Genomic DNA, 16,187 nt, shown 5'->3' on the forward strand with positions numbered 1-16,187 from the left:
TCTTTTATGGTTATCCTACTGAATGTGAAGTGGTGTCTCATTATGGTTTTGGTTAGAATTTTCCTAATGAAAAATGATGTTAGCATCCTTTCATGAGCTTTTTGGTCATTTGTAAATCATCTTTGAAGACATGTTTATTCAAATCCTTTGCCCATCTTTAAATTACATTGTCTTTTTATTATTGAATTGTAAGAGTTCTTTATATATTCTGGATACTAGACCCTTATCAGAGATATGATTTGCAACTATTTTCTCCTATTTTGAGGATTGTCTTTTCACTTTCTTGATAGTGTCCTTTGATGCACAAAAGGTTTGCATTTTAACAAAGTCCAACTCATGGGTTTTTTGTTTCTTTTTTTTGGTTGCTTGTGCTTTTGATGTTATATCTCGGAAACTGTTGCCTGTGATGTAAGGTTACAAAAATTTACATGTTTTTGTCTTTATAGTTTTAATTCTCATATTCAGGTTTTTTATTCTTTTCAATTTAATTCTGTAGATGCTGTGAGTTAGGGGTTCAAATTCATTCCTTCCCATGTGGATATCCAGTTGCCTCATCACCATTTGTTGAATGAATATTCTCTCCTCTTTGAATGGTTTTGGCACTCTTGTTGAAATCAATTGACCATAGATACACGAGCTCATTTCTGGACTCTCAATCCTATCCCATCGATCTAAATGTCTAGCCTTATGCCAACACCTCACTGTCTTGATTACTGTAGATTTGCAATAAGTTTTGAATTGAAAATGGGTGACTCCTCCAATTTCGTGTTTCTTCTTCAAAATTGTTTTAGCTGTTCTAGTTTCCTTGCATTTCCACATAAATTTTGGAATAATCTTGTCTGCATGTACAAGTCTTATTGACATTTGGATAGAAATTGTTAAACCTGTTCATTAATGTGTAGAGAATTGACATCTTTATTATGTTGAGTCTTCAAATTCATATACATGCTATGTTTCTCCATTTATTTAGATCTTTGATTTCTTTCATCAAGTTTTATAGTTTTTAGCATTCAAGTCCTATACATATTTTTTAGATTTACACTACAGTGTTTAATTTTTTTGAGCAGTTGTAAATAATATTGTATATTTAATTTCTGTGTCTATGAGTTCATTGTAGCATATAGAAGTTTAATTGATTTTTGTATGTTTATCTTGTGTTCTGCCACCTTGCTGGATTCACTTATTAGTTATAGGAAATTTTCTTTAATAGATTCCTCGGAATTTTCTAAATAGACATCTGCAAACTGGGATGTTTTATTTCTTCCTTTCCATTCTCTTAATTTCTTTTTTCTGTTTTATTGCACTGGCTAAAGCTACCAACACTATGTTGAATAAGAGTGCTGAGATCCTTGCTTTGTTCTCAATTGGGGGAAATCTTTCAATCTTTTACAATTAAGTATAATGCTGGATGTAGGCTTTTTACACATATTCTTTATCAGTTGAGGAAGTTCCCCTGTATTTCTAGTTTTATGAGAGTTTTTTTTTTTTTAAGATTTTATTTTTTTCCTTTTTCTCCCCAAAGCCCCCCGGTACATAGTTGTATATTCTTCGTTGTGGGTTCTTCTGGTTGTAGCATGTGGGACACTGCCTCAGCGTGGTTTGATGAGCAGTGCCATGTCCATGCCCAGGATTCGAACCAACGAAACACCGGGCCGCCTGCAGCAGAGTGCACGAACTTAACCACTCTGCCACGGGACCAGCCCTGAGAGTTTTTTTTTAAATCAGGAATGGTTGTTGAATTTTGTCAAATACCTTTTCCACACTGACTGATATAATCATATGAATTTTCTTCTTTAGCCTATTAATGTGTTGGAACACATTGATTGACTTTCCAAAATTAAGCTAGCCTTGCATCCCTGGAATAATCCCAACTTGGTCATGGTATATAATTCTTTTTACATATTCCTGAATATTTGCTAATAATGTCTTAAGGATTTTGCATCTATATGTATGAGGAATATTGGTCTGTAGTTTTCCTTCTTTCTTTTAGCACTGTCTTTGTCTGGTTTGAATATCAGGGTAATACTAGCTTTCTAAAGTAAATTGGGCAGTGTTCCTTTCTCTTCTATTTTTCTGGAAGAGATTGGGTAGAATTGCTGTTAATTCTTCTTTAAATGTTTCCTGGAATTTTCCAATGTAATTATCTGGGACTGGAGTTTTTTTTGAGTTTTAATATTATCAATTTAATTTCCTTAAGACTTATAGACCTGTTCAAATTATCTGTTTCATGTTAGATGAGATGTAGTAGATCCTAATTTTATGGAAATGCTCAGTTTTTTTATATAAGTTGTCGATTTATATGGGTGGAGATGTTTGTAGTATTTCCTTAGTTTTCTTTGGAAGTCTTCAGAGTGTGTAGTGCTATCCTCTGTTTTATTTCCCATATTGGTAATTTGTGTCATCACTTTTTTCCTTTGTCAGTCTTGCCAGGGGCTTGTTGATTTCATTGATCTTTTCAAAGAAGTAGCTGTTTGTTTCAAAGATTTTCAATAGTGTTTTTCTGTTTCTAATTTCACTAGAAGTTAGATTTCTGCCCCTATCTTTATTATTGCTTTCATTATGCTGCTTTGTTTACTTTGCTCTTCTTTTTCAAGATTCTTGAAGTAGAAGCTTAGATATTTATCTGTGACTTTTTCTCTTTTCTAATATATGCAGCTAGTGCTATAAATTTCCCTCTCACAACTGCTTTAACTGTTTTCCACAACTTTTTGTATGTTGTATTTTCATTTTCATTCAGTTCAATGTATTTTTTTTTTACTTCTCTTGAGACTATTCTTTGATTCATGGACTATTTAGAAGTGTGTCATTTAGTTTTTAAATGTTTGGAGATTTTCTTGTTATCTTCCTGTTATTGACTTCCAGTTTGATTCCATTATGTTTGGAGAAGACACTATAAAATTTAAACTTTTAGAAATTTGGTGAGATTTTTTTTTGCGACCCAAGATAAGGTCTACTGTGGTATATGTTCCATATCACTTGAAAAAAATGTAGATTCTGCTGTTGTTGAGAGGTATGTTCTATAAATGCCTGTTAATAGTGTCATTAAGTTCTACTATATCTTTGCTGACTTTCTGACCAGTTGATCTATCAATGGTTGAGAGAGAGATGAAGTCTCCAACTATTTCTATGTCTCTTTCTCCTTTGAGTCCTTTCAGATGTGTTTCTGATATCTTGTAGCTCTGTTGTTTGGTAAATATATATTTAGGATTACTATGTCTCTTTGGGGAATTGTCTCTTTTATCATTATGTAGTGTGCCTCTCTGTCGCTGATCATTTTCTTTGCTCTGAAGTCTACTTTATCTAATATTATTAATAATAATAATACTGTTCTCTTTTGTTTTAATAGTTGCATAATTTTTTTCTATTCTTTTACTTTCAATATGCTTTTATCATTATAACTGGGGTAGACAGCAGAGAGTTTGGTCACATTTTATAATCCACTTTGCCACTCTTTGTCTTTTAATTGTTATATTTAGATCACTTGAGTTTGTGTAATTATTGATATGTTAGGGCTTAAGTTTAGCATTTTATTTTTTGTTTTCTGTTTAATCTGTTTTCATTTTCTGTTTCTTTTTCTTGCCTTCCTGTGAGTTACCTGAACATTTCTTTTTAGAATTCCACTGTGATTTATCTACAATGTTTTTGAGTCTCTCTTTCTATAGCACTTTTCGTGGTTGCTTTAGGATTATGTTGTACTCTATACATAGTCTACTAGTGTCATTTTGCCAGTTGAAGTGAAGTGTAAAACCTTACTTCCCTTTATGTCCTTTCATTCTCCTTATTTATAATATAATTATCTTAAATATTTACTCTACATACATTTAGAACCACATAAGGCAGTGTTATAATTTTTATCAAACATAATACAGATAACTCAAGAGGAGAAGAAATATCTATTGTAGGAGGAGGTAAAAGTCCAGGTTCCCCACTTGGCCCCTATTGACCTCTGAACCCGGGCCAGGGGGTCTCCTCATTACTGCTGGGTAGGAGTGGGAGCTCCAGCTCCCCACCAGACCTTTACTGATATCTCTATGGCTGGGAGGGTAAGAGGGCCTCGTTACTGCTTCCCACATGGTCTCCCCTAACATCACAGTGGAACAGGCTGGCCTCATTACTGCTGTGCTGTGGTGAAAATCGTGACTCTCTCCTAAGCCTCCTTTGATACCAACAGAGGGGAATGGGGAGAAGCACCTTATTAGTGCTGAGTAAGGGTACAAGTGTAGGCTCTCTATGTGGTTTCCACTGACATGTTGGTGGGGCAGGGAGGGGCTGCTCTTTACCACCTTGCAAAAATGAGAGTCCTGGCTCCCAACTGGTATTCTTTGACACCACCCCTGCAGGAGTATTGGCATGCCTTATTCTAGCCAACAAACTTCCCCACTTGGCTCTTGCTGGTGTGGGTGGAGGGCCACAGTTTTTGCTGTGGTGTTTGGCTGGAGTACAGTGGGTATTGTCTAAAAAGTTTTCTGTCTTACAAGCTGCCCCTTTCTTGGTCCCTTGGCAAGAGAAAGCAAGTTTGTTTGCTCTGTACCCATTGATGATTTCAGAGTGTCAGCTTCTTCAGCTTCAGGATATTTGGGGCAACAAAAAAGCCAAGGGAACTTGCCACTGTTTGTTCTTTGGGTCCAGAAGTCTCTATCCAGTCTGCCTTCTTCTCTCCATCTTTTACGGTCTTCTTACGTTGGTTTTATATTTAATGCCTGAGGTTTTTTAGTTGTACTTAGCAGGAGGAATACAGAAAAACGTGTCTACTCCATCTTCCCCGAAGGAGAAATTTTCCAAACTTTATAAAAATATATTTCAAGTATTTTATGATTAAAATAAGTACTTAAAATATGAACAGGAATTTTGGGAGAGGAGGGGTGCATATTAGGTTGGGGAAAAGTGAGTTTGATGGAGACAGAGAAGAATGCCCAGTAACAGAGCCAGAGACGGGAAAGCACATGGACTAGAGAACCGTGAAACACTTCCCGGGAATGGAAACTGACAAGAGCCGTTTAGAAGCACAGTTGGATTTTGAAGACTTTGGGAATACATGAAGAATGCTCTTTAAATCACCTCCATAGCAGAGGCATGGGCATCCCCTTGCCTTCAGGGCCCACTTTAACCTCTCTTCTCACCCCTTTGGAGTAACAAAAAACGACAGTGATAGTTGAATTCATCTTATTATTTGAGAGTGACCCCTTGACCCAGAGGTCAAGCCTTTGCTTGCCCGTCTGATTAGGACATTCCATAATTTTTGAAGGAACTTATCTGCAAGTCCTTTCCATTAATTAGTCCAGCACTAGCAGGTCCTTGAAGAGGAAAAACCAGTTCTGAGGGCTCTCAGATCCCTCTTTGGCGATTAGGAAGTGAGATAAGGGAGGGAAGCTTTTAACAACATGACAGTCATCCTGTGAGCCCCCGAGAGGCGGCTGTGTGCAATCTGAGAGGAGCCAAGTCACATGAGAAAAGCAAACAAACAAAAATACTTCTGTGACGCTGGCATTTTATAAAGCACTAATGTCTGGTGTTTACTCTGCCTGGCCAGGCCAGAGAAGACAGTGTTAAATTGCCTTCTATTCTTGGGCCAACTTAACCTGTCATTGTTAAGCCTGCCTGCCTGGCAGCCTTTGAAATCAGATCTGGATGTATAGGAAATTTGTACTGGCCTAGGTTTGGTGAACTCTGAACCAGTGGAAGTGGCCTGAGGTTAAGTGAAGCCACCCCATGCTGCGGGAGCTCTAGAGAAACCTGCTGGCTGGACAGGGCAGTGAGCAGACTCTGCAAAGTCCGTGGAGGTACAATGGGTGGCATCACTCAGACCTAAGCCTCTTCGACTTTCTGTGGGCCCAAGGAGGCAGCATGGGACAATGGTGAAAAGTGTTGATCAGCTGGGCAACACTGGGGAGTGACTCCATCTCTCCAGCTTCAGGTTCCTCATCCATAAAATAGAAATAGTAATGGAGTCTATCTCATAGGTTCATGGTAAAGATTAAAATAAGAGTTAGCATATTGCATGAGAAGTGCTCAATGAAGAGTGGTTGCTATCATTTTTAACACCGTTGGTCTCATAGAAAATTGACAGAGAATTAGAAAGAACCTTTTAGAATTGAGTCTAACAGTCTCATTTTGCAGAAGGTGTAGCTGAAACTTAAAAATGTTTCCTATGACCCCCTCCCCTCAAAGTCATCTGGCTGCTTAGAGGCAGAGCTGCTCCAAGGACACCCATCTCCTCACCCCTGTGGTCCCTTCCTGACTGCTTCCAATTTCCCCATCCCCAACTAGGATATGTTGGCACCTGACACGTGACATGAGTTTTTAAGAGTTATTTTTTAAAATACATGCCTCAAGAAAGTTGTACCAAAAGAAAAAAACAAAAAACAAAAAATAAAAACAGTAGCATTGGATGAAAGAGACCATCAAACAAGATCCAGATGCCAACGCCCAGAGGGACATGTGCCCGTCACAATCACAGTCTGCATAATCTCGGAGTCTTTCTCTCTCATGAGGCGAGTGATCCCAAGTGCATTCTAATGCATCTTTTATTTCTCCATTGATTTTAATTAAAAGGATATTGTCAAGGTTGCTAGGCATAAATATTGACTGATTTTGACACTACAGTTGTCCCAGAGGGTCAGGCTTGCTTTTTCAAGGTTCTTGTATCTCTTTTCACTCCTCACACTTCCTTTTTGGTGTGTTGGACATAAAAACAGAGCTCTTAGGACATGCCTGAGATACAGCACAGGTTGAAAAAAACAAAGGTCTGGTAATTTGGAGTGATAACTCACAAATGAGATCTTGGACCTTGACTAAGCCAGAATGGTTGCATCCATGGTAAAATTTACTAAATAACGATCTGATTCTTTAACCAAATTGGTCAGTGTATATACACGCTTATGTATCTCCAAAAACCCATACAGATGTTAATAGTGCTTTTAGTAAAGCAAAACAATGTGCTCTTTTAGAAGATGATTTTACTATAAGAGATTCCTATAGCCTGTCACCCCCCCACCACTCCACCCACCCAGTCCTGCGTTCCTTTGTGATTTCTGAGTGATCACAACTCCCAAAGTGAGCTGGTTGTCTGTTCAGGCACACCACTCACGCTCATTGCTATCTAGGGGCTGGGTGCCTGCAGATGGAGCTGGCATTTCAGGGTTAATTCTAGTAGAGTCCAAAACAGCAGGGGGTTCCAGAGACCCAGCACTGTATCAGGAGTAGGTGGACGATGAGAATAAGTCATGTGAAATGCATTATGAACATTCTCAACAAAGAGCAATTGTCTTTGTCTTGTTGATAGTAGAAAATCAATACGGTTGTTTTCTGTTCTGTTTTCAAGGGCAAAAGTTGCTGCCACTTCAGACCCGTGAAGTTCATAGGGTGGTTAATGAAATGTCAGTGGTGATTGAGCAGTTCAACAAAGATTGACATCCTTCTGCTATAAGTCTACCCTAAGTGAACTAGGAGCCAAGAGGGAAGGCAAAGCATCCCTGGGCAGTGGGAGCAGGTGGGCCGATGCATCAAGCTACAGAGGAAACAGGTGGAAAGAAGAGACACAGGGTTACCCTCCTTGGTTTGGGCAGCTGGCATGAAGAAGGGAGAGAGACTCTCTGATCAGCAGAGGAGCCGCTCAGAAACCCACACAACACCGGACGCCATAAGACTGAGTGACATTCTCTTTCTGCTTTAATCTTTGAGCACAGGGATTTTTTCTCTCTTGACACTGTCTGGCCTGTCACATATATTATTTCACTTTCTTCTTCCCAGATGACCTTCCTTGTCGCTTGCTTATGGCACAGTCCCATGAAGGTGAGGCTGGGGCAGAGCTCTCTTCCATGCGGTCACTCAGGGATTCAGTCTCCTAACCTTTCAGGCCTGCTCTCCGCTATATCCTTGGAGTCCTCTCCATTTACTGGTGAGGGGGACAAGAATGAAGGTTTGCAGAAAGTGGTTTAATGGGCCTGGACTGGAAGTGGCATATTCACTTCTGCTTACTGCATTGGCCAGAACTCAGTCATCAGACTGCATGTAACTGCAAAGGAGGCTGGGAAATCAATCTGTCTGGGTGCTCAGGAAGACAGAGGAAACAGCTTCGCGAATAATTGGTGCATGTCTGGACTATGTACAAACAATATAATTCCTATTTTTCAGTGGGGGGGAGGCTGATCCTGTCCTTGTAGGGAGGAGTTTGAAAAGGCCAAAGAGTCATAGTTTAAGTATATGGGGTGAAGAGAGTGTGGTCCCCAGGGTACAAAATTTAAGGAGGTACTCACTTTCAGGGTCCTGCAAGTGCCGAGTGGAGGCCTGAGAGTGAGTGCCTCCTTAAATGTCCTGCCCTAGGCACCTCGCTCACCTTACCCTCTGAGTGGCCCTGTTTTAGTAACATTTTCAGGTTAATCTATTGGTCTTCTCCTTAAATTTTTTTTCCACATCGAGTGATTATGACTTTTCACCTGTATAAATTTTCACAGTTTTGCCGAAACACATTCCCAGACAGTCTTTTCACTATTATGAGCTTAATCACTCATTTAGTTTTCCCCTCCACTCTTGTTGCTGGAAGATGAAACTAGTCTCTCTCATTCCCCACGCATCTCAGCTGTTAGCACAAAGCCGGCCACATAGGAGGCGCTCACACGATAGACTTGAACTAAAAGAAGGGGGAACAAATAGTCTTTATGTCTCCAGATCCCTCAAGAGTTACATAAATCTTTTGCTCTGATTGCCACTCCTGCACGTTTCTATAGGCAATGGGTCAACAGAACTTGCATGAAAAGATGAGGAAACCCAGCACCATATCAGGCACCAGAGTACCTCTGTGAAGGGCTGGCAGCCCCAACACAGGCAGGTAGGGGTATTTTTTTTCCTCTCTAAGTGCAATGACTGGCTCTTGATTAGAAGGCACTGTTTTGGAGCAGCATGTCTATATGGGAACATACACACATGTACATACTCAAACATGTGTTTTTACACAAGAGCATGAATAGATTTCTACACGTGTTATATAATGAAGTGATGGCCGAGATTCAAATTTGCATGGGCTTCAGGGTCTCTGCATGGCTCAAAATCCAAGATAAAAAGTTTGCTGGGGTCTCATGGAAGGCCTCCAGAAATAAATATAGTGAGAAGCAGAAGTTCAAAGTCATCTGGATGTAACTGCTTCTTCCTTTCTTAAACATTTTCCTACGCTTGTGAATCCCTCCCCAACCATCTGACCCTCCACCATAGCATTTTGGAAAGGAGAAATAGGCTGAAAAAGCCAGCCTCAAATGAAAATGAGGCCATCCTTTTTAAAAAGCAAACTAAAGCAGAATCCCATTGCTAAAGCTCTTCTGATGTCTCCTTTTCTTATCAAGACATTGTAATTTAGTCACTTAGGAAAATTCCTGAACACTCTCCCTAACTTTTCTGTGGCTTGGAAGCATTTTCTATTTTTTTTTTTCTTGTTGGGCCCGGGGAATGAGAGGGTATATCTTTGTCTTTTCTGTAACCTCAATTTTCCGTGACTAAGAAAAGGGACATCAAAGGGCTCATTGAAATAGATAAAATGCCCGGTCAAATAGCTCTAATAAAACAATATCTTGATGGTTCTTGAGAAGATGGACCAGAAGCATATGGACTCAATTTCCCTTGGAAAAATCTACTGGGGAAAAAGAAAACCAACTGGTGTCGGTAAGGTGTTTCAAGTATTTTATTCCATTTCCAATTCTGAAACATAGTTCTCACTCTTTGTCAGTTAAGGAAGCCCATTGGAGTTGATCCTAGCTCTGGGTCCAGATTAGATTTTGACTCCTAAGGAGTCCAGAAAAATAAATTGGAGAAACCCAAAAGAATGCTAACCTAGCTCCAGAATATCTAAAACAAAAAGCTCAGTGCATTTTCATCTATAAATGCAAGAACTTCACTTGGGGATGGGGGAGGGGAGAAGGGTTGTAGAAAGGACTCAGATTCTGCAGCTTGTAACCTCTTGTTCTAGGCTTTCCATCTTCAAATGTCATCAGCTCTGAAATGATCACTAATCTTCACTATATCTCTTGCAATTGTCAACCATTCCTTTGTTGGGTGTCAATTAGATAGGAAAGAACTTTCAATAATTCAATAGTTCTGTATTAAAGGGCAGCTCAACCGCACATAACTTATCTGTGTGGTTATCAATTGCTTTCATGGAACAGCTGAGTGAAGATCACTTGGCTAACTCGCCAGTCATCATCCGTCAGAGCTCAGATTCATCTGAGTAAACGTAGAGTTATGGTTTAATTACTGAAAGGTTGGGTTCAAATAGAAGGGAATGAGACTTGTTTATACAATGACGGCTTGTTTTTCTCGGTTACTAATCATGAGCTTAATTTTTAATGGAAGAGCATTGCTAGCATAATTAACACCCAATTTACATGTGCATCCATAGAACCAATTAATTAAATTTTATTGATGTCTAGTTGCTCTTTAAAATGCTTTCCAAATGCCTCCAAATTGATTTTAAGCTGTTGACAGTGGAAGTCAGTTTACACTTTTCTTGGGTTTATGAAATACTAACCTCTTCATTCATTAAAATTTGCTTTATCTACTGGAGGCATTCCATAATTTGCTAAGGATACTTTGCGTGGAGTGTAGAGAGTGATCTGATGGCAATGTAAGTTTGAACAGTCTTAGAAATAAATGCTACAGTACTTGGGGATTGCAGTTAGGTAGCCCCCAGGCTCTGAAAATGAATGAAGTGTGAGTACCCTCTGAAACCAGAGCAGAGATAGGGAAAGTCAACTGAAAGAGACAAAAAAGCCCCTAGGACAGCAGGATGAGACTGTAACTCGAAGGGGATGTTAATACATTTAATGAATGAGCGTGTTACTCCTGCAAGGTTGGTCAGCAGTGAAAGCTTGAAAAAGAGGGCAGAGTTGAAATTTAAACCCAAGTTTTCAGTCATACCTTTTCTATCGCACCAGGCAGCCCCTTAGGAAATATCAGTTCTCTTCCCTCCAGCTTAAAGAACAGCGTGTTCTGGATCTCAGCTATGGAGATGGTAGACTTGCCCTCCAGGGTTTCCGCCTCATTTCTACCAAGTTCCCAGGGACCACACTTAATGAAGCTTTGCCCTAAAGTGTGGGAGAGCAACAAAGTGGAAGAAACTTTGGCTTCTGAGTGACCACATGGAATAGAGCTGCCCATGATACAGAGATGGTCAACTCTCCTGAGGACATTTAAAAATAAAAAGTTTAATAATATATTTTGCTTAACCATATACATCCAAATATTAGCATTTTAACATGCAATAAATATTTAAAAGTTATTAATAAGATAGCTTACATTTTTTTTTGTCATACTAGGCTTTCAAAATCCAGTATATTTTTCTACTTGTACCATCTCTCAATTAGGACACTAAATTTTCATTGGATATACTTCATCTGTATTTATATTTCCTAAAATGTACAGTTGAAAATGAAGATTTATATATGCAAGTTTTTCAAAACATACTTAAAAATTTTTCACTTTATTTAAAATTTTCTTTTTGACCTACAAAAAGCTATACTTAATTGACGTATACAACTTGATGAGTCTGAAGATAAGCATACACCCATGAAACCATCTCCACAATCTATGACAGAAACCTATCCATCACCTCCAAAAGTTTCCTCCCACCCTCATTTATTATTTTTGTTATTATTTCTGTGATGAAAACACAACATAAGATCTAACCTCTTAGCAAATTTTTGAGTATACATTACGGTATTGTTAACTACAGGCGCTATGCTGTACAGCAGATCTCTAGGACTTACTCATCTTGCATAACTGAAACTTTGTACCCTTTGACTAATACCTTTCTGTTTCTCCCTCCCCCCAGCCTCTGGCAACCACCAGTCAACTCTCTGCTTCTATGAGCTTGACGATTCTAAATTTGAGATTTAAGTTGTATCACGTAGCGTTTGTTCTTTCGTGTCTGGCTTGTTTCACTTAGCATAATGTCCTCCAGCTTCATCCATGTTGTCACAAATGGCAGGATTTCCTTCTTTTTTAAGTCTCAATAATATTCTCTTTATGTCTATACCACATTTTCTTTATCCATTCATCTGTTGATGGACATCTAGTTTGTTTCCATGTCTTGGCAATTGTGAATAATGCTGCTATGAACATGAGAGCGCAGATTTCTTTGGCTATATACCCGGAAGTGGGATTGGTGGATCATATGGTAGTTCTATTCTTCATTTTTTGGGGAAGCTTCATTTTGTGTTCCTTAATGGCTGCACCGATTTACCTTCTCTCAATAGTTTACAAGACTTCTCTTTTCTCTGCATCTTCATCAACGTTATTTATTTATTTATTTATTTTGATAAAGCCATCTTAACAGACATAAGGTGACATCTCGTGGTTTTGATTTGCATTTCCCTAATGATTAGTGATGCCGAACACCTTTTCATATATCTGTTGGCCATTTGTATACCTTCTTTGGAGAAAGGTCTATTCAGGTCCTTTGCCCATATTTTGATTGAGTTATTTGTTTTTTTGCTATTGAGTTGTAAGAATTCCTTATATATTTTGCATATTAACCCTTAATCAGATATATGGTTTGCAAATATTTTGTTCCATTCCGTAGGTTACCTTTTTATTTTGTTGATTGTTTCCTTTGTTGTGTAGAAGATTTTTATTTTGGTATAATCCCACTTATCTATTTTTGCTTTTGTTACTTGTGCTTATGGTGTCATATCCAAGAAATCACTGCCAGGGCCAATATCAGGAAGATTTTCCCCTATGCTTTCCTCTAGAAGATTTACAATTTCAGGTCTTACATTTAAGTCTTTAATCCATTTTGAGTTGATTCTTGTGTATGGTGTAAGACAAGGGTCAAATTTCATTCTTTTGCATATGAATATCTAATTTTCCTAACATCATTTGTTGAAGAGACTGTCCTTTTCCCATTGTATATTCTTGGCACACTTGTCAAAGATCAGTTGACCTTATATGTGTGGGTTTATTTCCAGGCTCGCTATTCTGTTCCATTGGTCTATATGTCTGTTTTTACGCCAGTACCATACAGTTTTGAATGACTGTAGCTTTGTAATATATTTCAAAATCAGGAAGTATGATACCTCCAGCTTTGTTCTTCTTGCTTAAAATTGCTTTGGCTATTTGGGATCTTTTGCGGTTCCATATGAATTTTAGGATTGTTTTTACTATTTCTGTAAAAAATGCCATTGAGATTTTGATAAGAATTGCAGTGAATCTGTAGATAACCTTGGGTAGCACGGACATTTTGACAATGTTAACCATTAATTCATGAACACATGATGTCTTTCCCTTTATTTGTGTCTGCCTTGATTTCTTTCATCAGTGTTATGTTTTTAGTGCACAAGATTTTCACCTCTTTGGTTCAGTTTATTTCTAAGTATTTCATTATTTTTTGATGATATTGTAAATGGAATTGTCTTCTTAATTTCCTTTTCGGATAATTCATTATTCTGAACACTTTTATGTGACAGAATAAATTTCAGTCTTCTTTAAGCTCCTCAGTTTGGGGTCTTTGCTCACGCTGTTTGTTCCAGTCTTTCATCCCAGACCTATCTCAGATTTGAGACCTAGATTAACTCTCATCTTCTCCAGTTGCTTCCTCGTGCTGGGATTTTCTCTTTGTTCACCTCCTATCACACTTGGAGTCTGTGTCACAAAGGTTACCACTTTTTTCCTCCAATTGTTCTAAGAATGTTAATGCCATCCCTCTCTTTAAATATGCTTTCCTACAGCCTTTCCTCTGCCCAGTACAATTCTGAGCATATGGCACATACCCAGAAATACTGTCAATTAATATTTTGATAAACAGAGAGTTTACATACACATTATAAACAATTAATTTTCAAGACAAAAAATAAATTCATAAAACACAGATACTAAAACTGCCTTGAAGATTACTGTGAGCTTCCTTTAATGATTCAGAAGGCAATAAAAAACAGTGACCTTAGAGGTCATATTGTTGGATCAAGCATTGCCACCTTCCCACTTAAACTTAGATTAGGTAAGATTTGTGTTTGTTTGGATCCCCCCAAATAGGAATTTATAGCAGTGTAGGTGGGTCTGATAGAAAGGGAGAGAAATAAAGTTGCATTGGTACTATTTTACATGGTACCTAATTTCTTCTGCATTGCATTTATAGTTCACAGACGGATGATGAGAGCCCGCCACAGGGTTCACACGCTGTATGCCAATGTGCCTAAGTCAGAAGACAAATGGGCTTGAAAGAAACGAGAGACCCAACCCTTATTAGAGTGGGCGTGTCTCCCCAATAGTTTCCATACATGGTTACGTGCTAAAGGAGCCACACGCAGATCTTCTATTTGACTACACTTAACTTCAAAGCCTCAAATTGTTAGAGATGCAAGAAGAAATCGCAACCTGTTATTTGAGTTGTTTCTGATTTTAATCTACAGAGCATCAGTATTAACATAATGGAAGCTCTAGTTAGTGGAATCTCGTTCCTCCCACTGAGGGAGTTATCCTCGGAGTCAGGCATTATTCCAAACGAGAGGCTGGGACAAATCCCACATTACTTTTTATGGTAAAAAATACAATATCATCTCATAATAAATTAAGAACTTTTTAGGTTGGTTTAATTCTCCCTGAATATATCACAAACTCTAAGTATTGACAATTAAAAGCAAAAATGAGAGAAATGGTCCCTGTATTATTTTATGCATACGTTAATTGAAAAAGTTGGAAGTTTATTCAATATGTAAACTCTTTGCTAGGTCTAAACTGAAATGAGGTAATATATTTTGATAAGTACACAATAACATACACATAAATACATATACATCTCTTTATACCTTTTATTTGTGTAGTGCGGGTGAGTAGGGCAAAATTATATTCTGTATCCAGAATAAATAAACAACATATACATATCAATAAGAAAAAGACAGGGCCGGCCCGGTGGCCCAGAGGTTAAGATCGCACATTCTGCTTCTCTGCGGCCTGGGGTTCACTGGTTCGGATCCCTGGTGTGGACAAGGCACCGCTTGGCAAAAGCCGTGCTTTGGTAGGAGTCCCATGTATAAAGTAGAGGAAGATGGGCATGGATGTTAGCTCAGGGCCAGTCTTCCTCAGCAAAAAGAGGAGGATTGGCACTAGTTAGCTCCAGGCTAGTCTTCCTCAAAAAAAAAAAAAAAAGGAAAGAAAAAGACAACCCAATAGGACATAAAATGGACAAAAAATCTAAACAGGCATTCACAAATGAGTGCGTAAAATACCAATAATCATATTGGACATCAGAGAAATGCAAATTAACTCCATAATGAGATATCAGCACATATCCACCAGAACGGCTAAGACTAAGAAAAAACCAAACTGTCGATACCATGTGTTGCCCATTGTTCATGGCACATGATGTTGGGAGCCAAGGCAGCCAACTTGTGATGCATGGGATGACAAGCAGGGGAACTAAAAGCTGGCATGAGAAGGATAGAGTTTCAGATAGATAGAAAAAGCTTGTCTCCTGAGATCAATGTGGACAGTATTGTTGATCCTCTAAACAACACAAAGCTGTCACCTATCCCTGGACGTCTTGTTATGGAAAAACAGATAGATAGATGCATAGGTAGGTAGGCAGATAGATAGATAGATAGACAGATTATAGGTAGACAGACAAACAGCCTTCTGTTTAAGCCACTGTTGAGTCAGGTTTTCTATTGCTTGCAGCTGGGTACGTTCCTGGCTTCTTTAGGGACGTTACTAATTGAGAATGGAACTGTGTCCTGGAAGCTTTCTGCGCTGGCTTTAGATTCCTTCTAAATGAAGCATCATTTCTTACAATTCCTTGAACATCCGTAGCTCATCTCTGCTTCGTGGACTTACCCTCTGAATGGCAGTTTAGATTTGCCCTCCTTGCTTATTTACAGTTATTTGAAGATCTCCTGGACAACCCGTATTACCCGACAAACAAAATTGTGGGAAATGTAGGAAACAAGAACAAGAAAAAAGGAAAAAGTCCTAAATTCCTATCACCTAGAGATCACAGCTCTTAACTTTGGGTCTTATATAGACTTCCCATGGTTTCTCAATGCATAAAGGTACAGGTACAAGTGTGAGCCCACACGGTATGACTGTCTCACTCACTGCTCTGCTCTCAGGGCCTGGCATGTGAAGTGGTTGGGGCAAATGCACATTTGCAACCTGACTGCCAGGGTTTAGATCTTGGCTGTGTGATCCTGGACAAGTTATTTAATTTCTTT

Source organism: Equus asinus, chromosome 28 (assembly GCF_041296235.1).
Source record: "Equus asinus isolate D_3611 breed Donkey chromosome 28, EquAss-T2T_v2, whole genome shotgun sequence".
Classification (NCBI taxonomy): domain Eukaryota; kingdom Metazoa; phylum Chordata; class Mammalia; order Perissodactyla; family Equidae; genus Equus; species Equus asinus.